The 20076-nt window shown below is 49.8% G+C and overlaps 17 non-coding genes across 17 annotated transcripts; all 17 read right to left on the bottom strand.

The window, feature by feature from the left end:
• Positions 1 to 185: 185 nt before the first annotated feature.
• trnaf-gaa (transfer RNA phenylalanine (anticodon GAA)) lies at positions 186 to 258 on the bottom strand. The gene has a single exon. It is a non-coding gene; the product is annotated as a tRNA-Phe (tRNA).
• Positions 259 to 1279: 1021 nt separating this feature from the next.
• On the bottom strand, positions 1280 to 1353 carry trnai-aau (transfer RNA isoleucine (anticodon AAU)). The gene has a single exon. It is a non-coding gene; the product is annotated as a tRNA-Ile (tRNA).
• Positions 1354 to 1560: 207 nt separating this feature from the next.
• trnaf-gaa (transfer RNA phenylalanine (anticodon GAA)) lies at positions 1561 to 1633 on the bottom strand. The gene has a single exon. It is a non-coding gene; the product is annotated as a tRNA-Phe (tRNA).
• Positions 1634 to 2653: 1020 nt separating this feature from the next.
• trnai-aau (transfer RNA isoleucine (anticodon AAU)) lies at positions 2654 to 2727 on the bottom strand. The gene has a single exon. It is a non-coding gene; the product is annotated as a tRNA-Ile (tRNA).
• Positions 2728 to 2951: 224 nt separating this feature from the next.
• trnaf-gaa (transfer RNA phenylalanine (anticodon GAA)) lies at positions 2952 to 3024 on the bottom strand. Its single transcript has one exon. It is a non-coding gene; the product is annotated as a tRNA-Phe (tRNA).
• A 1021-nt stretch (positions 3025 to 4045) lies between these two features.
• Positions 4046 to 4119, bottom strand: trnai-aau (transfer RNA isoleucine (anticodon AAU)). Its single transcript has one exon. It is a non-coding gene; the product is annotated as a tRNA-Ile (tRNA).
• Positions 4120 to 5434: 1315 nt separating this feature from the next.
• trnai-aau (transfer RNA isoleucine (anticodon AAU)) lies at positions 5435 to 5508 on the bottom strand. The gene has a single exon. It is a non-coding gene; the product is annotated as a tRNA-Ile (tRNA).
• Positions 5509 to 6828: 1320 nt separating this feature from the next.
• On the bottom strand, positions 6829 to 6902 carry trnai-aau (transfer RNA isoleucine (anticodon AAU)). Its single transcript has one exon. It is a non-coding gene; the product is annotated as a tRNA-Ile (tRNA).
• A 1320-nt stretch (positions 6903 to 8222) lies between these two features.
• Positions 8223 to 8296, bottom strand: trnai-aau (transfer RNA isoleucine (anticodon AAU)). The gene has a single exon. It is a non-coding gene; the product is annotated as a tRNA-Ile (tRNA).
• A 1315-nt stretch (positions 8297 to 9611) lies between these two features.
• trnai-aau (transfer RNA isoleucine (anticodon AAU)) lies at positions 9612 to 9685 on the bottom strand. Its single transcript has one exon. It is a non-coding gene; the product is annotated as a tRNA-Ile (tRNA).
• Positions 9686 to 11005: 1320 nt separating this feature from the next.
• trnai-aau (transfer RNA isoleucine (anticodon AAU)) lies at positions 11006 to 11079 on the bottom strand. Its single transcript has one exon. It is a non-coding gene; the product is annotated as a tRNA-Ile (tRNA).
• A 1320-nt stretch (positions 11080 to 12399) lies between these two features.
• Positions 12400 to 12473, bottom strand: trnai-aau (transfer RNA isoleucine (anticodon AAU)). Its single transcript has one exon. It is a non-coding gene; the product is annotated as a tRNA-Ile (tRNA).
• Positions 12474 to 14076: 1603 nt separating this feature from the next.
• On the bottom strand, positions 14077 to 14149 carry trnaf-gaa (transfer RNA phenylalanine (anticodon GAA)). Its single transcript has one exon. It is a non-coding gene; the product is annotated as a tRNA-Phe (tRNA).
• A 1306-nt stretch (positions 14150 to 15455) lies between these two features.
• Positions 15456 to 15528, bottom strand: trnaf-gaa (transfer RNA phenylalanine (anticodon GAA)). The gene has a single exon. It is a non-coding gene; the product is annotated as a tRNA-Phe (tRNA).
• Positions 15529 to 16834: 1306 nt separating this feature from the next.
• Positions 16835 to 16907, bottom strand: trnaf-gaa (transfer RNA phenylalanine (anticodon GAA)). Its single transcript has one exon. It is a non-coding gene; the product is annotated as a tRNA-Phe (tRNA).
• Positions 16908 to 18213: 1306 nt separating this feature from the next.
• trnaf-gaa (transfer RNA phenylalanine (anticodon GAA)) lies at positions 18214 to 18286 on the bottom strand. The gene has a single exon. It is a non-coding gene; the product is annotated as a tRNA-Phe (tRNA).
• A 1021-nt stretch (positions 18287 to 19307) lies between these two features.
• trnai-aau (transfer RNA isoleucine (anticodon AAU)) lies at positions 19308 to 19381 on the bottom strand. The gene has a single exon. It is a non-coding gene; the product is annotated as a tRNA-Ile (tRNA).
• Between the last annotated feature and the right edge of the window lie 695 nt (positions 19382 to 20076).

The following is a 20076-nucleotide window of genomic DNA, read 5'->3' as shown; positions in this document are numbered from 1 at the left end:
GCAAAAGAAACATTTTTGGGCAAGAGTGCGCCTTGGGGCGCAAAACTGAGCCCATGACAAGTCCCACCAAGATTTGAACTCGGATCGCTGGATTCAGAGCCCAGAGTGCTGACCATTACACCATGGAACCAGCGGGTACATCGCAGCCCAAGGCGGAGACGAGCTCCAAGACTCACGTCACGTGCTGCCAGAACCCGGGATTGAACCAGGGACCTTTAGATCTTCAGTCTAACGCTCTCCCAACTGAGCTATTCCGGCACAACCGTGAGCTCCACTCTTGCCGTTTTCTGCCTCTTTCTTTGGAGTCCATCTCCCCACCTGAGCCACATGCAGTGAATGTCAACCTGGAGCAGCAGCAAGCTATGAGAAGTGTCCGATTTTAAGCCATAGTACGGTACACGAGTCAGGTGAGAGGCTCTTCTCAAGCTAACACGAGACTGTTGCTCAAAAAAGACAATATGTCAGACAGTGGAATGTGTGAGAAAGTGCACAGATGCAAGGATGGGCAAGAAGGCGGTCAGAAGTGTGAAGCTGAGATGCCTCTGTGTAGTTTTTAGCTAGGGGAACTGTAATGAGCCAGCCTCAGGGCTCCGCTTGCCAGGGGTTGAGCGGAAATGTGGAGTACCTGTCTTGAGATAAGACTGAATTAGCTGGAGTTCAGTACTGAGTGTACAGTTATTAAAAGAGCCGCTTTGCATTGGCCGGGAATCGAACCCGGGCCTCCCGCGTGGCAGGCGAGAATTCTACCACTGAACCACCCATGCAAACACACGAGACCGGCTTTCCGCCGAAAGACCGGAAAAATTGCTAAAGCAAAAACGGAGTGATGACAGCTCATTTCACACAACTGTTAAGATCAACGGAGTATTTATAAATTGAAGTGCTTGAAGCACAAGAACTCTGGGACCTTCTAGTGGAAGTGCTGCTTCGGGATGCTTGACAACTCCGTCGACTTTTCCAATAAATGCCTCCAAAAAAGCTCGTTCCATCAGAAAGTTGTAAACAACACCAGAAGGCAGCATGGTTTTACAGTGCGGGTTGGATTTTTCTTCAAGAACTACTACGCTCTTTGAGCAAATTGTGTATGTAGACGTACACTTTGCCAGTCCACTTGCTGCAGAATTGTCAGCTAAGAGAAATGCGTGTATCCTCCATTTCTTTTTCTCACCACGACGCAGGTGAATCTGGCACGACTGTGTTCTTATAATCGCGTCGGACACTTTCATTTTCCTTACCTCTGATCTCCAAGCACTCCGACCACCGGGAGAAAGAGAAAGCGTGGCCCGTATGGGGATCGAACCCATGACCTTGGCGTTATTAGCACCACGCTCTAACCAGCTGAGCTAACCGGCCAAGCGGCAGAAAAGGTCAGCTACACCACATGCAAAAAGTGCAAAAGAAACATTTTTGGGCAAGAGTGCGCAAAACTGAGCCCATGACAGGTCCCACCGAGATTTGAACTCGGATCGCTGGATTCAGAGCGCTAACCATTACACCATGGAACCAGTGGGTACATCGCAGCCCAAGGCGGAGACGAGCTCCAAGACTCACGTCACGTGCTGCCAGAACCCGGGATTGAACCAGGGACCTTTAGATCTTCAGTCTAACGCTCTCCCAACTGAGCTATTCCGGCACAACCATGAGCTCCACTCTTGCCGTTTTCTGCCTCTTTCTTTGGAGCCCATCTCCCCACCTGAGCCACATGCAGTGAATGTCAACCTGGAGCAGCAGCAAGCTATGAGAAGTGTCCGATTTTAAGCCATAGTATGGTACACGAGTCAGGTGAGAGGCTCTTCTCAAGCTAACACGAGACTGTTGCTCAACAAAGACAATATGTCAGACAGTGGAATGTGTGAGAAAGTGCACAGATGCAAGGATGGGCAAGAAGGCGGTCAGAAGTGTGAAGCTGAGATGCCTCTGGTAGTTTTTAGCTAGGGGAACTGTAATGAGCCAGCCTCAGGGCTCCGCTTGCCAGGGGTTGAGCGGAAATGTGGAGTACCTGTCTTGAGATAAGACTGAATTAGCTGGAGTTCAGCGCTGAGTGTACAGTTATTAAAAGAGCCGCTTTGCATTGGCCGGGAATCGAACCCGGGCCTCCCACGTGGCAGGCGAGAATTCTACCACTGAACCACCCATGCAAACACACGAGACCGGCTTTCTGCCGAAAGACCGGAAAAATTGCTAAAGCAAAAACGGAGAGATGACAGCTCATTTCACACAACTGTTAAGATCAACAGAGTATTTATAAATTGAAGTGCTTGAAGCACAAGAACTCTGGGAACTTCTAGTGCAAGTGCTGCTTCGGGATGCTTGACAACTCCGTCGACTTTTCCAATAAATGCCTCCAAAAAAGCTCGTTCCATCAGAAAGTTGTAAACAACACCAGAAGGCAGCATGGTTTTACAGTGCGGGTTGGATTTTTCTTCACGAACTACTACGCTCTTTGAGCAAATTGTGTATGTAGACGTACACTTTGCCAGTCCACTTGCTGCAGAATTGTCAGCGAAGAGAAATGCGTGTATCCTCCATTTCTTTTTCTCACCACGACGCAGGTGAATCTGGCACGACTGTGTTCTTATAATCACGTCGGACACTTTCATTTTCCCTACCTCTGATCTCCAAGCACTCCGACGACCGGGAGAAAGAGAAAGCGTGGCCCGTATGGGGATCGAACCCATGACCTTGGCGTTATTAGCACCACGCTCTAACCAGCTGAGCTAACCGGCCAAGCGGCAGAAAAGGTCGGCTACACCACATGCAAAAAGTGCAAAAGAAACGTTTTTGGGCAAGAGTGCGCCTTGGGGCGCAAAACTGAGCCCATGACAGGTCCCACCAAGATTTGAACTTGGATCGCTGGATTCAGAGCCCAGAGTGCTAACCATTACACCATGGAACCAGCGGGTACATCGCAGCCCAAGGCGGAGACGAGCTCCAAGACTCACGTCACGTGCTGCCAGAACCCGGGATTGAACCAGGGACCTTTAGATCTTCAGTCTAACGCTCTCCCAACTGAGCTATTCCGGCACAACCGTGAGCTCCACTCTTGCCGTTTTCTGCCTCTTTCTTTGGAGCCCATCTCCCCACCTGAGCCACATGCAGTGAATGTCAACCTGGAGCAGCAGCAAGCTATGAGAAGTGTCCGATTTTAAGCCATAGTATGGTACACGAGTCAGGTGAGAGGCTCTTCTCAAGCTAACACAAGACTGTTGTTCAACAAAGACAATATGTCAGACAGTGGAATGTGTGAGAAAGTGCACAGATGCAAGGATGGGCAAGAAGGCGGTCAGAAGTGTGAAGCTGAGATGCCTCTGTGTAGTTTTTAGCTAGGGGAACTGTAATGAGCCAGCCTCAGGGCTCCGCTTGCCAGGGGTTGAGCGGAAATGTGGAGTACCTGTCTTGAGATAAGACTGAATTAGCTGGAGTTCAGCGCTGAGTGTACAGTTATTAAAAGAGCCGCTTTGCATTGGCCGGGAATCGAACCCGGGCCTCCCACGTGGCAGGCGAGAATTCTACCACTGAACCACCCATGCAAACACACGAGACCGGCTTTCTGCCGAAAGACCGGAAAAATTGCTAAAGCAAAAACGGAGAGATGACAGCTCATTTCACACAACTGTTAAGATCAACAGAGTATTTATAAATTGAAGTGCTTGAAGCACAAGAACTCTGGGAACTTCTAGTGCAAGTGCTGCTTCGGGATGCTTGACAACTCCGTCGACTTTTCCAATAAATGCCTCCAAAAAAGCTCGTTCCATCAGAAAGTTGTAAACAACACCAGAAGGCAGCATGGTTTTACAGTGCGGGTTGGATTTTTCTTCACGAACTACTACGCTCTTTGAGCAAATTGTGTATGTAGACGTACACTTTGCCAGTCCACTTGCTGCAGAATTGTCAGCTAAGAGAAATGCGTGTATCCTCCATTTCTTTTTCTCACCACGACGCAGGTGAATCTGGCACGACTGTGTTCTTATAATCACGTCGGACACTTTCATTTTCCCTACCTCTGATCTCCAAGCACTCCGACCACCGGAGGAAAGAGAAAGCGTGGCCCGTATGGGGATCGAACCCATGACCTTGGCGTTATTAGCACCACGCTCTAACCAGCTGAGCTAACCGGCCAAGCGGCAGAAAAGGTCGGCTACACCACATGCAAAAAGTGCAAAAGAAACGTTTTTGGGCAAGAGTGCGCCTTGGGGCGCAAAACTGAGCCCATGACAGGTCCCACCGAGATTTGAACTCGGATCGCTGGATTCAGAGACCAGAGTGCTAAGCATTACACCATGGAACCAGCGGGTACATCACAGCCCAAGGCGGAGACGAGCTCCCAGACTCACGTCACGTGCTGCCAGAACCCGCGATTGAACCAGGGACCTTTAGATCTTCAGTCTAACGCTCTCCCAACTGAGCTATTCCGGCACAACCGTGAGCTCCACTCTTGCCGTTTTCTGCCTCTTTCTTTGGAGCCCATCTCCCCACCTGAGCCACATGCAGTGAATGTCAACCTGGAGCAGCAGCAAGCTATGAGAAGTGTCCGATTTTAAGCCATAGTACACGAGTCAGGTGAGAGGCTCTTCTCAAGCTAACACGAGACTGTTGCTCAACAAAGACAATATGTCAGACAGTGGAATGTGTGAGAAAGTGCACAGATGCAAGGATGGGCAAGAAGGCGGTCAGAAGTGTGAAGCTGAGATGCCTCTGTGTAGTTTTTAGCTAGGGGAACTGTAATGAGCCAGCCTCAGGGCTCCGCTTGCCAGGGGTTGAGCGGAAATGTGGAGTACCTGTCTTGAGATAAGACTGAATTAGCTGGAGTTCAGCGCTGAGTGTACAGTTATTAAAAGAGCCGCTTTGCATTGGCCAGGAATAGAACCCGGGCCTCCCGCGTGGCAGGCGAGAATTCTACCACTGAACCACCCAAGCAAAAACACACGAGGCCGGCTTTCCGCCGAAAGACTGGAAAAATTGCTAAAGCAAAAACGGAGTGATGACAGCTCATTTCACACAACTGTTAAGATCAACGGAGTATTTATAAATTGAAGTGCTTGAAGCACAAGAACTCTGGGACCTTCTAGTGGAAGTGCTGCTTCGGGATGCTTGACAACTCCGTCGACTTTTCCAATAAATGCCTCCAAAAAAGCTCGTTCCATCAGAAACTTGTAAACAACACCAGAAGGCAGCATGGTTTTACAGTGCGGGTTGGATTTTTCTTCAAGAACTACTACGCTCTTTGAGCAAATTGTGTATGTAGACGTACACTTTGCCAGTCCACTTGCTGCAGAATTGTCAGCTAAGAGAAATACGTGTATCCTCCATTTCTTTTTCTCACCACGACGCAGGTGAATCTGGCACGACTGTGTTCTTATAATCACGTCGGACACTTTCATTTTCCCTACCTCTGATCTCCAAGCACTCCGACGACCGGGAGAAAGAGAAAGCGTGGCCCGTATGGGGATCGAACCCATGACCTTGGCGTTATTAGCACCACGCTCTAACCAGCTGAGCTAACCGGCCAAGCGGCAGGAAAGGTCGGCTACACCACATGCAAAAAGTGCAAAAGAAACGTTTTTGGGCAAGAGTGCGCCTTGGGGCGCAAAACTGAGCCCATGACAGGTCCCACCGAGATTTGAACTCGGATCGCTGGATTCAGAGCCCAGAGTGCTAAGCATTACACCATGGAACCAGCGGGTACATCACAGCCCAAGGCGGAGACAAGCTCCCAGACTCACGTCACGTGCTGCCAGAACCCGGGATTGAACCAGGGACCTTTAGATCTTCAGTCTAACGCTCTCCCAAGTGAGCTATTCCGGCACAACCGTGAGCTCCACTCTTGCCGTTTTCTGCCTCTTTCTTTGGAGCCCATCTCCCCACCTGAGCCACATGCAGTGAATTTCAACCTGGAGCAGCAGCAAGCTATGAGAAGTGTCCGATTTTAATCCATAGTACGGTACACGAGTCAGGTGAGAGGCTCTTCTCAAGCTAACACGAGACTGTTGCTCAACAAAGACAATATGTCAGACAGTGGAATGTGTGAGAAAGTGCACAGATGCAAGGATGGGCAAGAAGGCGGTCAGAAGTGTGAAGCTGAGATGCCTCTGTGTAGTTTTTAGCTAGGGGAACTGTAATGAGCCAGCCTCAGGGCTCCGCTTGCCAGGGGTTGAGCGGAAATGTGGAGTACCTGTCTTGAGATAAGACTGAATTAGCTGGAGTTCAGCGCTGAGTGTACAGTTATTAAAAGAGCCGCTTTGCATTGGCCAGGAATAGAACCCGGGCCTCCCGCGTGGCAGGCGAGAATTCTACCACTGAACCACCCAAGCAAAAACACACGAGGCCGGCTTTCCGCCGAAAGACCGGAAAAATTGCTAAAGCAAAAACGGAGTGATGACAGCTCATTTCACACAACTGTTAAGATCAACGGAGTATTTATAAATTGAAGTGCTTGAAGCACAAGAACTCTGGGACCTTCTAGTGGAAGTGCTGCTTCGGGATGCTTGACAACTCCGTCGACTTTTCCAATAAATGCCTCCAAAAAAGCTCGTTCCATCAGAAACTTGTAAACAACACCAGAAGGCAGCATGGTTTTACAGTGCGGGTTGGATTTTTCTTCAAGAACTACTACGCTCTTTGAGCAAATTGTGTATGTAGACGTACACTTTGCCAGTCCACTTGCTGCAGAATTGTCAGCTAAGAGAAATACGTGTATCCTCCATTTCTTTTTCTCACCACGACGCAGGTGAATCTGGCACGACTGTGTTCTTATAATCACGTCGGACACTTTCATTTTCCCTACCTCTGATCTCCAAGCACTCCGACGACCGGGAGAAAGAGAAAGCGTGGCCCGTATGGGGATCGAACCCATGACCTTGGCGTTATTAGCACCACGCTCTAACCAGCTGAGCTAACCGGCCAAGCGGCAGGAAAGGTCGGCTACACCACATGCAAAAAGTGCAAAAGAAACGTTTTTGGGCAAGAGTGCGCCTTGGGGCGCAAAACTGAGCCCATGACAGGTCCCACCGAGATTTGAACTCGGATCGCTGGATTCAGAGCCCAGAGTGCTAAGCATTACACCATGGAACCAGCGGGTACATCACAGCCCAAGGCGGAGACGAGCTCCCAGACTCACGTCACGTGCTGCCAGAACCTGGGATTGAACCAGGGACCTTTAGATCTTCAGTCTAACGCTCTCCCAAGTGAGCTATTCCGGCACAACCGTGAGCTCCACTCTTGCCGTTTTCTGCCTCTTTCTTTGGAGCCCATCTCCCCACCTGAGCCACATGCAGTGAATTTCAACCTGGAGCAGCAGCAAGCTATGAGAAGTGTCCGATTTTAATCCATAGTACGGTACACGAGTCAGGTGAGAGGCTCTTCTCAAGCTAACACGAGACTGTTGCTCAACAAAGACAATATGTCAGACAGTGGAATGTGTGAGAAAGTGCACAGATGCAAGGATGGGCAAGAAGGCGGTCAGAAGTGTGAAGCTGAGATGCCTCTGTGTAGTTTTTAGCTAGGGGAACTGTAATGAGCCAGCCTCAGGGCTCCGCTTGCCAGGGGTTGAGCGGAAATGTGGAGTACCTGTCTTGAGATAAGACTGAATTAGCTGGAGTTCAGCGCTGAGTGTACAGTTATTAAAAGAGCCGCTTTGCATTGGCCAGGAATAGAACCCGGGCCTCCCGCGTGGCAGGCGAGAATTCTACCACTGAACCACCCAAGCAAAAACACACGAGGCCGGCTTTCCGCCGAAAGACCGGAAAAATTGCTAAAGCAAAAACGGAGTGATGACAGCTCATTTCACACAACTGTTAAGATCAACGGAGTATTTATAAATTGAAGTGCTTGAAGCACAAGAACTCTGGGACCTTCTAGTGGAAGTGCTGCTTCGGGATGCTTGACAACTCCGTCGACTTTTCCAATAAATGCCTCCAAAAAAGCTCGTTCCATCAGAAACTTGTAAACAACACCAGAAGGCAGCATGGTTTTACAGTGCGGGTTGGATTTTTCTTCAAGAACTACTACGCTCTTTGAGCAAATTGTGTATGTAGACGTACACTTTGCCAGTCCACTTGCTGCAGAATTGTCAGCTAAGAGAAATACGTGTATCCTCCATTTCTTTTTCTCACCACGACGCAGGTGAATCTGGCACGACTGTGTTCTTATAATCACGTCGGACACTTTCATTTTCCCTACCTCTGATCTCCAAGCACTCCGACGACCGGGAGAAAGAGAAAGCGTGGCCCGTATGGGGATCGAACCCATGACCTTGGCGTTATTAGCACCACGCTCTAACCAGCTGAGCTAACCGGCCAAGCGGCAGGAAAGGTCGGCTACACCACATGCAAAAAGTGCAAAAGAAACGTTTTTGGGCAAGAGTGCGCCTTGGGGCGCAAAACTGAGCCCATGACAGGTCCCACCGAGATTTGAACTCGGATCGCTGGATTCAGAGCCCAGAGTGCTGAGCATTACACCATGGAACCAGCGGGTACATCACAGCCCAAGGCGGAGACGAGCTCCCAGACTCACGTCACGTGCTGCCAGAACCCGCGATTGAACCAGGGACCTTTAGATCTTCAGTCTAACGCTCTCCCAACTGAGCTATTCCGGCACAACCGTGAGCTCCACTCTTGCCGTTTTCTGCCTCTTTCTTTGGAGCCCATCTCCCCACCTGAGCCACATGCAGTGAATGTCAACCTGGAGCAGCAGCAAGCTATGAGAAGTGTCCGATTTTAAGCCATAGTACACGAGTCAGGTGAGAGGCTCTTCTCAAGCTAACACGAGACTGTTGCTCAACAAAGACAATATGTCAGACAGTGGAATGTGTGAGAAAGTGCACAGATGCAAGGATGGGCAAGAAGGCGGTCAGAAGTGTGAAGCTGAGATGCCTCTGTGTAGTTTTTAGCTAGGGGAACTGTAATGAGCCAGCCTCAGGGCTCCGCTTGCCAGGGGTTGAGCGGAAATGTGGAGTACCTGTCTTGAGATAAGACTGAATTAGCTGGAGTTCAGCGCTGAGTGTACAGTTATTAAAAGAGCCGCTTTGCATTGGCCAGGAATAGAACCCGGGCCTCCCGCGTGGCAGGCGAGAATTCTACCACTGAACCACCCAAGCAAAAACACACGAGGCCGGCTTTCCGCCGAAAGACCGGAAAAATTGCTAAAGCAAAAACGGAGTGATGACAGCTCATTTCACACAACTGTTAAGATCAACGGAGTATTTATAAATTGAAGTGCTTGAAGCACAAGAACTCTGGGACCTTCTAGTGGAAGTGCTGCTTCGGGATGCTTGACAACTCCGTCGACTTTTCCAATAAATGCCTCCAAAAAAGCTCGTTCCATCAGAAACTTGTAAACAACACCAGAAGGCAGCATGGTTTTACAGTGCGGGTTGGATTTTTCTTCAAGAACTACTACGCTCTTTGAGCAAATTGTGTATGTAGACGTACACTTTGCCAGTCCACTTGCTGCAGAATTGTCAGCTAAGAGAAATACGTGTATCCTCCATTTCTTTTTCTCACCACGACGCAGGTGAATCTGGCACGACTGTGTTCTTATAATCACGTCGGACACTTTCATTTTCCCTACCTCTGATCTCCAAGCACTCCGACGACCGGGAGAAAGAAAAAGCGTGGCCCGTATGGGGATCGAACCCATGACCTTGGCGTTATTAGCACCACGCTCTAACCAGCTGAGCTAACCGGCCAAGCGGCAGGAAAGGTCGGCTACACCACATGCAAAAAGTGCAAAAGAAACGTTTTTGGGCAAGAGTGCGCCTTGGGGCGCAAAACTGAGCCCATGACAGGTCCCACCGAGATTTGAACTCGGATCGCTGGATTCAGAGCCCAGAGTGCTAAGCATTACACCATGGAACCAGCGGGTACATCACAGCCCAAGGCGGAGACGAGCTCCCAGACTCACGTCACGTGCTGCCAGAACCCGGGATTGAACCAGGGACCTTTAGATCTTCAGTCTAACGCTCTCCCAAGTGAGCTATTCCGGCACAACCGTGAGCTCCACTCTTGCCGTTTTCTGCCTCTTTCTTTGGAGCCCATCTCCCCACCTGAGCCACATGCAGTGAATTTCAACCTGGAGCAGCAGCAAGCTATGAGAAGTGTCCGATTTTAATCCATAGTACGGTACACGAGTCAGGTGAGAGGCTCTTCTCAAGCTAACACGAGACTGTTGCTCAACAAAGACAATATGTCAGACAGTGGAATGTGTGAGAAAGTGCACAGATGCAAGGATGGGCAAGAAGGCGGTCAGAAGTGTGAAGCTGAGATGCCTCTGTGTAGTTTTTAGCTAGGGGAACTGTAATGAGCCAGCCTCAGGGCTCCGCTTGCCAGGGGTTGAGCGGAAATGTGGAGTACCTGTCTTGAGATAAGACTGAATTAGCTGGAGTTCAGCGCTGAGTGTACAGTTATTAAAAGAGCCGCTTTGCATTGGCCAGGAATAGAACCCGGGCCTCCCGCGTGGCAGGCGAGAATTCTACCACTGAACCACCCAAGCAAAAACACACGAGGCCGGCTTTCCGCCGAAAGACCGGAAAAATTGCTAAAGCAAAAACGGAGTGATGACAGCTCATTTCACACAACTGTTAAGATCAACGGAGTATTTATAAATTGAAGTGCTTGAAGCACAAGAACTCTGGGACCTTCTAGTGGAAGTGCTGCTTCGGGATGCTTGACAACTCCGTCGACTTTTCCAATAAATGCCTCCAAAAAAGCTCGTTCCATCAGAAACTTGTAAACAACACCAGAAGGCAGCATGGTTTTACAGTGCGGGTTGGATTTTTCTTCAAGAACTACTACGCTCTTTGAGCAAATTGTGTATGTAGACGTACACTTTGCCAGTCCACTTGCTGCAGAATTGTCAGCTAAGAGAAATACGTGTATCCTCCATTTCTTTTTCTCACCACGACGCAGGTGAATCTGGCACGACTGTGTTCTTATAATCACGTCGGACACTTTCATTTTCCCTACCTCTGATCTCCAAGCACTCCGACGACCGGGAGAAAGAGAAAGCGTGGCCCGTATGGGGATCGAACCCATGACCTTGGCGTTATTAGCACCACGCTCTAACCAGCTGAGCTAACCGGCCAAGCGGCAGGAAAGGTCGGCTACACCACATGCAAAAAGTGCAAAAGAAACGTTTTTGGGCAAGAGTGCGCCTTGGGGCGCAAAACTGAGCCCATGACTGGTCCCACCGAGATTTGAACTCGGATCGCTGGATTCAGAGCCCAGAGTGCTAAGCATTACACCATGGAACCAGCGGGTACATCACAGCCCAAGGCGGAGACGAGCTCCCAGACTCACGTCACATGCTGCCAGAACCCGGGATTGAACCAGGGACCTTTAGATCTTCAGTCTAACGCTCTCCCAAGTGAGCTATTCCGGCACAACCGTGAGCTCCACTCTTGCCGTTTTCTGCCTCTTTCTTTGGAGCCCATCTCCCCACCTGAGCCACATGCAGTGAATTTCAACCTGGAGCAGCAGCAAGCTATGAGAAGTGTCCGATTTTAATCCATAGTACGGTACACGAGTCAGGTGAGAGGCTCTTCTCAAGCTAACACGAGACTGTTGCTCAACAAAGACAATATGTCAGACAGTGGAATGTGTGAGAAAGTGCACAGATGCAAGGATGGGCAAGAAGGCGGTCAGAAGTGTGAAGCTGAGATGCCTCTGTGTAGTTTTTAGCTAGGGGAACTGTAATGAGCCAGCCTCAGGGCTCCGCTTGCCAGGGGTTGAGCGGAAATGTGGAGTACCTGTCTTGAGATAAGACTGAATTAGCTGGAGTTCAGCGCTGAGTGTACAGTTATTAAAAGAGCCGCTTTGCATTGGCCAGGAATAGAACCCGGGCCTCCCGCGTGGCAGGCGAGAATTCTACCACTGAACCACCCAAGCAAAAACACACGAGGCCGGCTTTCCGCCGAAAGACCGGAAAAATTGCTAAAGCAAAAACGGAGTGATGACAGCTCATTTCACACAACTGTTAAGATCAACGGAGTATTTATAAATTGAAGTGCTTGAAGCACAAGAACTCTGGGACCTTCTAGTGGAAGTGCTGCTTCGGGATGCTTGACAACTCCGTCGACTTTTCCAATAAATGCCTCCAAAAAAGCTCGTTCCATCAGAAACTTGTAAACAACACCAGAAGGCAGCATGGTTTTACAGTGCGGGTTGGATTTTTCTTCAAGAACTACTACGCTCTTTGAGCAAATTGTGTATGTAGACGTACACTTTGCCAGTCCACTTGCTGCAGAATTGTCAGCTAAGAGAAATACGTGTATCCTCCATTTCTTTTTCTCACCACGACGCAGGTGAATCTGGCACGACTGTGTTCTTATAATCACGTCGGACACTTTCATTTTCCCTACCTCTGATCTCCAAGCACTCCGACGACCGGGAGAAAGAGAAAGCGTGGCCCGTATGGGGATCGAACCCATGACCTTGGCGTTATTAGCACCACGCTCTAACCAGCTGAGCTAACCGGCCAAGCGGCAGGAAAGGTCGGCTACACCACATGCAAAAAGTGCAAAAGAAACGTTTTTGGGCAAGAGTGCGCCTTGGGGCGCAAAACTGAGCCCATGACAGGTCCCACCGAGATTTGAACTCGGATCGCTGGATTCAGAGCCCAGAGTGCTGAGCATTACACCATGGAACCAGCGGGTACATCACAGCCCAAGGCGGAGACGAGCTCCCAGACTCACGTCACGTGCTGCCAGAACCCGCGATTGAACCAGGGACCTTTAGATCTTCAGTCTAACGCTCTCCCAACTGAGCTATTCCGGCACAACCGTGAGCTCCACTCTTGCCGTTTTCTGCCTCTTTCTTTGGAGCCCATCTCCCCACCTGAGCCACATGCAGTGAATGTCAACCTGGAGCAGCAGCAAGCTATGAGAAGTGTCCGATTTTAAGCCATAGTACGGTACACGAGTCAGGTGAGAGGCTCTTCTCAAGCTAACACGAGACTGTTGCTCAACAAAGACAATATGTCAGACAGTGGAATGTGTGAGAAAGTGCACAGATGCAAGGATGGGCAAGAAGGCGGTCAGAAGTGTGAAGCTGAGATGCCTCTGTGTAGTTTTTAGCTAGGGGAACTGTAATGAGCCAGCCTCAGGGCTCCGCTTGCCAGGGGTTGAGCGGAAATGTGGAGTACCTGTCTTGAGATAAGACTGAATTAGCTGGAGTTCAGCGCTGAGTGTACAGTTATTAAAAGAGCCGCTTTGCATTGGCCGGGAATCGAACCCGGGCCTCCCGCGTGGCAGGCGAGAATTCTACCACTGAACCACCCATGCAAACACACGAGGCCGGCTTTCCGCCGAAAGACCGGAAAAATTGCTAAAGCAAAAACGGAGTGATGACAGCTCATTTCACACAACTGTTAAGATCAACGGAGTATTTATAAATTGAAGTGCTTGAAGCACAAGAACTCTGGGACCTTCTAGTGGAAGTGCTGCTTCGGGATGCTTGACAACTCCGTCGACTTTTCCAATAAATGCCTCCAAAAAAGCTCGTTCCATCAGAAAGTTGTAAACAACACCAGAAGGCAGCATGGTTTTACAGTGCGGGTTGGATTTTTCTTCAAGAACTACTACGCTCTTTGAGCAAATTGTGTACGTAGACGTACACTTTGCCAGTCCACTTGCTGCAGAATTGTCAGCTAAGAGAAATGCGTGTATCCTCCATTTCTTTTTCTCACCACGACGCAGGTGAATCTGGCACGACTGTGTTCTTATAATCACGTCGGACACTTTCATTTTCCTTACCTCTGATCTCCAAGCACTCCGACCACCGGGAGAAAGAGAGGCCCGTATGGGGATCGAACCCATGACCTTGGCGTTATTAGCACCACGCTCTAACCAGCTGAGCTAACCGGCCAAGCGGCAGAAAAAATCGGCTACACCACATGCAAAAAGTGCAAAAGAAACGTTTTTGGGCAATAGTGCGCCTTGGGGCGCAAAACTGAGCCCATGACAGGTCCCACCGAGATTTGAACTTGGATCGCTGGATTCAGAGCGCTGACCATTACACCATGGAACCAGCGGGTACATCGCAGCCCAAGGCGGAGACGAGCTCCAAGACTCACTTCACGTGCTGCCAGAACCCGGGATTGAACCAGGGACCTTTAGATCTTCAGTCTAACGCTCTCCCAACTGAGCTATTCCGGCACAACCGTGAGCTCCACTCTTGCCGTTTTCTGCCTCTTTCTTTGGAGCCCATCTCCCCACCTGAGCCACATGCAGTGAATGTCAACCTGGAGCAGCAGCAAGCTATGAGAAGTGTCCGATTTTAAGCCATAGTACGGTACACGAGTCAGGTGAGAGGCTCTTCTCAAGCTAACACGAGACTGTTGCTCAACAAAGACAATATGTCAGACAGTGGAATGTGTGAGAAAGTGCACAGATGCAAGGATGGGCAAGAAGGCGGTCAGAAGTGTGAAGCTGAGATGCCTCTGTGTAGTTTTTAGCTAGGGGAACTGTAATGAGCCAGCCTCAGGGCTCCGCTTGCCAGGGGTTGAGCGGAAATGTGGAGTACCTGTCTTGAGATAAGACTGAATTAGCTGGAGTTCAGCGCTGAGTGTACAGTTATTAAAAGAGCCGCTTTGCATTGGCCGGGAATCGAACCCGGGCCTCCCGCGTGGCAGGCGAGAATTCTACCACTGAACCACCCATGCAAACACACGAGGCCGGCTTTCCGCCGAAAGACCGGAAAAATTGCTAAAGCAAAAACGGAGTGATGACAGCTCATTTCACACAACTGTTAAGATCAACGGAGTATTTATAAATTGAAGTGCTTGAAGCACAAGAACTCTGGGACCTTCTAGTGGAAGTGCTGCTTCGGGATGCTTGACAACTCCGTCGACTTTTCCAATAAATGCCTCCAAAAAAGCTCGTTCCATCAGAAACTTGTAAACAACACCAGAAGGCAGCATGGTTTTACAGTGCGGGTTGGATTTTTCTTCAAGAACTACTACGCTCTTTGAGCAAATTGTGTATGTAGACGTACACTTTGCCAGTCCACTTGCTGCAGAATTGTCAGCTAAGAGAAATGCGTGTATCCTCCATTTCTTTTTCTCACCACGACGCAGGTGAATCTGGCACAACTGTGTTCTTATAATCACGTCGGACACTTTCATTTTCCTTACCTCTGATCTCCAAGCACTCCGACCACCGGGAGAAAGAGAGGCCCGTATGGGGATCGAACCCATGACCTTGGCGTTATTAGCACCACGCTCTAACCAGCTGAGCTAACCGGCCAAGCGGCAGAAAAAATCGGCTACACCACATGCAAAAAGTGCAAAAGAAACGTTTTTGGGCAATAGTGCGCCTTGGGGCGCAAAACTGAGCCCATGACAGGTCCTACCGAAATTTGAACTTCGATCGCTGGATTCAGAGCGCTGACCATTACACCATGGAACCAGCGGGTACATCGCAGCCCAAGGCGGAGACGAGCTCCAAGACTCACTTCACGTGCTGCCAGAACCCGGGATTGAACCAGGGACCTTTAGATCTTCAGTCTAACGCTCTCCCAACTGAGCTATTCCGGCACAACCGTGAGTTCCACTCTTGCCGTTTTCTGCCTCTTTCTTTGGAGCCCATCTCCCCACCTGAGCCACATGCAGTGAATGTCAACCTGGAGCAGCAGCAAGCTATGAGAAGTGTCCGTTTTTAAGCCATAGTACGGTACACGAGTCAGGTGAGAGGCTCTTCTCAAGCTAACACGAGACTGTTGCTCAACAAAGACAATATGTCAGACAGTGGAATGTGTGAGAAAGTGCACAGATGCAAGGATGGGCAAGAAGGCGGTCAGAAGTGTGAAGCTGAGATGCCTCTGTGTAGTTTTTAGCTAGGGGAACTGTAATGAGCCAGCCTCAGGGCTCCGCTTGCCAGGGGTTGAGCGGAAATGTGGAGTACCTGTCTTGAGATAAGACTGAATTAGCTGGAGTTCAGCGCTGAGTGTACAGTTATTAAAAGAGCCGCTTTGCATTGGCCGGGAATCGAACCCGGGCCTCCCGCGTGGCAGGCGAGAATTCTACCACTGAACCACCCATGCAAACACACGAGGCCGGCTTTCCGCCGAAAGACCGGAAAAATTGCTAAAGCAAAAACGGAGTGATGACAGCTCATTTCACACAACTGTTAAGATCAACGGAGTATTTATAAATTGAAGTGCTTGAAGCACAAGAACTCTGGGACCTTCTAGTGGAAGTGCTGCTTCGGGATGCTTGACAACTCCGTCGACTTTTCCAATAAATGCCTCCAAAAAAGCTCGTTCCATCAGAAAGTTGTAAACAACACCAGAAGGCAGCATGGTTTTACAGTGCGGGTTGGATTTTTCTTCACGAACTACTACGCTCTTTGAGCAAATTGTGTATGTAGACGTACACTTTGCCAGTCCACTTGCTGCAGAATTGTCAGCTAAGAGAAATGCGTGTATCCTCCATTTCTTTTTCTCACCACGACGCAGGTGAATCTGGCACGACTGTGTTCTTATAATCACGTCGGACACTTTCATTTTCCTTACCTCTGATCTCCAAGCACTCCGACCACCGGGAGAAAGAGAGGCCCGTATGGGGATCGAACCCATGACCTTGGCGTTATTAGCACCACGCTCTAACCAGCTGAGCTAACCGGCCAAGCGGCAGAAAAAATCGGCTACACCACATGCAAAAAGTGCAAAAGAAACGTTTTTGGGCAATAGTGCGCCTTGGGGCGCAAAACTGAGCCCATGACAGGTCCCACCGAGATTTGAACTTGGATCGCTGGATTCAGAGCGCTGACCATTACACCATGGAACCAGCGGGTACATCGCAGCCCAAGGCGGAGACGAGCTCCAAGACTCACTTCACGTGCTGCCAGAACCCGGGATTGAACCAGGGACCTTTAGATCTTCAGTCTAACGCTCTCCCAACTGAGCTATTCCGGCACAACTGTGAGCTCCACTCTTGCCGTTTTCTGCCTCTTTCTTTGGAGCCCATCTCCCCACCTGAGCCACATGCAGTGAATGTCAACCTGGAGCAGCAGCAAGCTATGAGAAGTGTCCGATTTTAAGCCATAGTACGGTACACGAGTCAGGTGAGAGGCTCTTCTCAAGCTAACACGAGACTGTTGCTCAACAAAGACAATATGTCAGACAGTGGAATGTGTGAGAAAGTGCACAGATGCAAGGATGGGCAAGAAGGCGGTCAGAAGTGTGAAGCTGAGATGCCTCTGTGTAGTTTTTAGCTAGGGGAACTGTAATGAGCCAGCCTCAGGGCTCCGCTTGCCAGGGGTTGAGCGGAAATGTGGAGTACCTGTCTTGAGATAAGACTGAATTAGCTGGAGTTCAGCGCTGAGTGTACAGTTATTAAAAGAGCCGCTTTGCATTGGCCGGGAATCGAACCCAGGCCTCCCGCGTGGCAGGCGAGAATTCTACCACTGAACCACCCATGCAAACACACGAGGCCGGCTTTCCGCCGAAAGACCGGAAAAATTGCTAAAGCAAAAACGGAGTGATGACAGCTCATTTCACACAACTGTTAAGATCAACGGAGTATTTATAAATTGAAGTGCTTGAAGCACAAGAACTCTGGGACCTTCTAGTGGAAGTGCTGCTTCGGGATGCTTGACAACTCCGTCGACTTTTCCAATAAATGCCTCCAAAAAAGCTCGTTCCATCAGAAACTTGTAAACCACACCAGAAGGCAGCATGGTTTTACAGTGCGGGTTGGATTTTTCTTCAAGAACTACTACGCTCTTTGAGCAAATTGTGTATGTAGACGTACACTTTGCCAGTCCACTTGCTGCAGAATTGTCAGCTAAGAGAAATGCGTGTATCCTCCATTTCTTTTTCTCACCACGACGCAGGTGAATCTGGCACAACTGTGTTCTTATAATCACGTCGGACACTTTCATTTTCCTTACCTCTGATCTCCAAGCACTCCGACCACCGGGAGAAAGAGAGGCCCGTATGGGGATCGAACCCATGACCTTGGCGTTATTAGCACCACGCTCTAACCAGCTGAGCTAACCGGCCAAGCGGCAGAAAAAATCGGCTACACCACATGCAAAAAGTGCAAAAGAAACGTTTTTGGGCAATAGTGCGCCTTGGGGCGCAAAACTGAGCCCATGACAGGTCCTACCGAGATTTGAACTTCGATCGCTGGATTCAGAGCGCTGACCATTACACCATGGAACCAGCGGGTACATCGCAGCCCAAGGCGGAGACGAGCTCCAAGACTCACTTCACGTGCTGCCAGAACCCGGGATTGAACCAGGGACCTTTAGATCTTCAGTCTAACGCTCTCCCAACTGAGCTATTCCGGCACAACCGTGAGTTCCACTCTTGCCGTTTTCTGCCTCTTTCTTTGGAGCCCATCTCCCCACCTGAGCCACATGCAGTGAATGTCAACCTGGAGCAGCAGCAAGCTATGAGAAGTGTCCGTTTTTAAGCCATAGTACGGTACACGAGTCAGGTGAGAGGCTCTTCTCAAGCTAACACGAGACTGTTGCTCAACAAAGACAATATGTCAGACAGTGGAATGTGTGAGAAAGTGCACAGATGCAAGGATGGGCAAGAAGGCGGTCAGAAGTGTGAAGCTGAGATGCCTCTGTGTAGTTTTTAGCTAGGGGAACTGTAATGAGCCAGCCTCAGGGCTCCGCTTGCCAGGGGTTGAGCGGAAATGTGGAGTACCTGTCTTGAGATAAGACTGAATTAGCTGGAGTTCAGCGCTGAGTGTACAGTTATTAAAAGAGCCGCTTTGCATTGGCCGGGAATCGAACCCGGGCCTCCCGCGTGGCAGGCGAGAATTCTACCACTGAACCACCCATGCAAACACACGAGGCCGGCTTTCCGCCGAAAGACCGGAAAAATTGCTAAAGCAAAAACGGAGTGATGACAGCTCATTTCACACAACTGTTAAGATCAACGGAGTATTTATAAATTGAAGTGCTTGAAGCACAAGAACTCTGGGACCTTCTAGTGGAAGTGCTGCTTCGGGATGCTTGACAACTCCGTCGACTTTTCCAATAAATGCCTCCAAAAAAGCTCGTTCCATCAGAAAGTTGTAAACAACACCAGAAGGCAGCATGGTTTTACAGTGCGGGTTGGATTTTTCTTCACGAACTACTACGCTCTTTGAGCAAATTGTGTATGTAGACGTACACTTTGCCAGTCCACTTGCTGCAGAATTGTCAGCTAAGAGAAATGCGTGTATCCTCCATTTCTTTTTCTCACCACGACGCAGGTGAATCTGGCACGACTGTGTTCTTATAATCACGTCGGACACTTTCATTTTCCCGACCTCTGATCTCCAAGCACTCCGACCACCGGGAGAAAGAGAAAGCGTGGCCCGTATGGGGATCGAACCCATGACCTTGGCGTTATTAGCACCACGCTCTAACCAGCTGAGCTAACCGGCCAAGCGGCAGAAAAGGTCGGCTACACCACATGCAAAAAGTGCAAAAGAAACGTTTTTGGGCAAGAGTGCGCCTTGGGGCGCAAAACTGAGCCCATGACAGGTCCCACCGAGATTTGAACTCGGATCGCTGGATTCAGAGCCCAGAGTGCTAAGCATTACACCATGGAACCAGCGGGTACATCACAGCCCAAGGCGGAGACGAGCTCCCAGACTCACGTCACGTGCTGCCAGAACCCGCGATTGAACCAGGGACCTTTAGATCTTCAGTCTAACGCTCTCCCAACTGAGCTATTCCGGCAGAACCGAGAGCTCCACTCTTGCCGTTTTCTGCCTCTTTCTTTGGAGCCCATCTCCCCACCTGAGCCACATGCAGTGAATGTCAACCTGGAGCAGCAGCAAGCTATGAGAAGTGTCCGATTTTAAGCCATAGTACGGTACACGAGTCAGGTGAGAGGCTCTTCTCAAGCTAACACGAGACTGTTGCTCAACAAAGACAATATGTCAGACAGTGGAATGTGTGAGAAAGTGCACAGATGCAAGGATGGGCAAGAAGGCGGTCAGAAGTGTGAAGCTGAGATGCCTCTGTGTAGTTTTTAGCTAGGGGAACTGTAATGAGCCAGCCTCAGGGCTCCGCTTGCCAGGGGTTGAGCGGAAATGTGGAGTACCTGTCTTGAGATAAGACTGAATTAGCTGGAG

This window comes from Brienomyrus brachyistius, chromosome 16 (genome assembly GCF_023856365.1).
Source record: "Brienomyrus brachyistius isolate T26 chromosome 16, BBRACH_0.4, whole genome shotgun sequence".
NCBI classification, from domain to species: Eukaryota; Metazoa; Chordata; class Actinopteri; order Osteoglossiformes; family Mormyridae; genus Brienomyrus; species Brienomyrus brachyistius.
The sequence above is the reverse complement of the archived record's forward strand: the minus strand, read 5'-3'. Positions and strand labels throughout refer to the sequence as shown.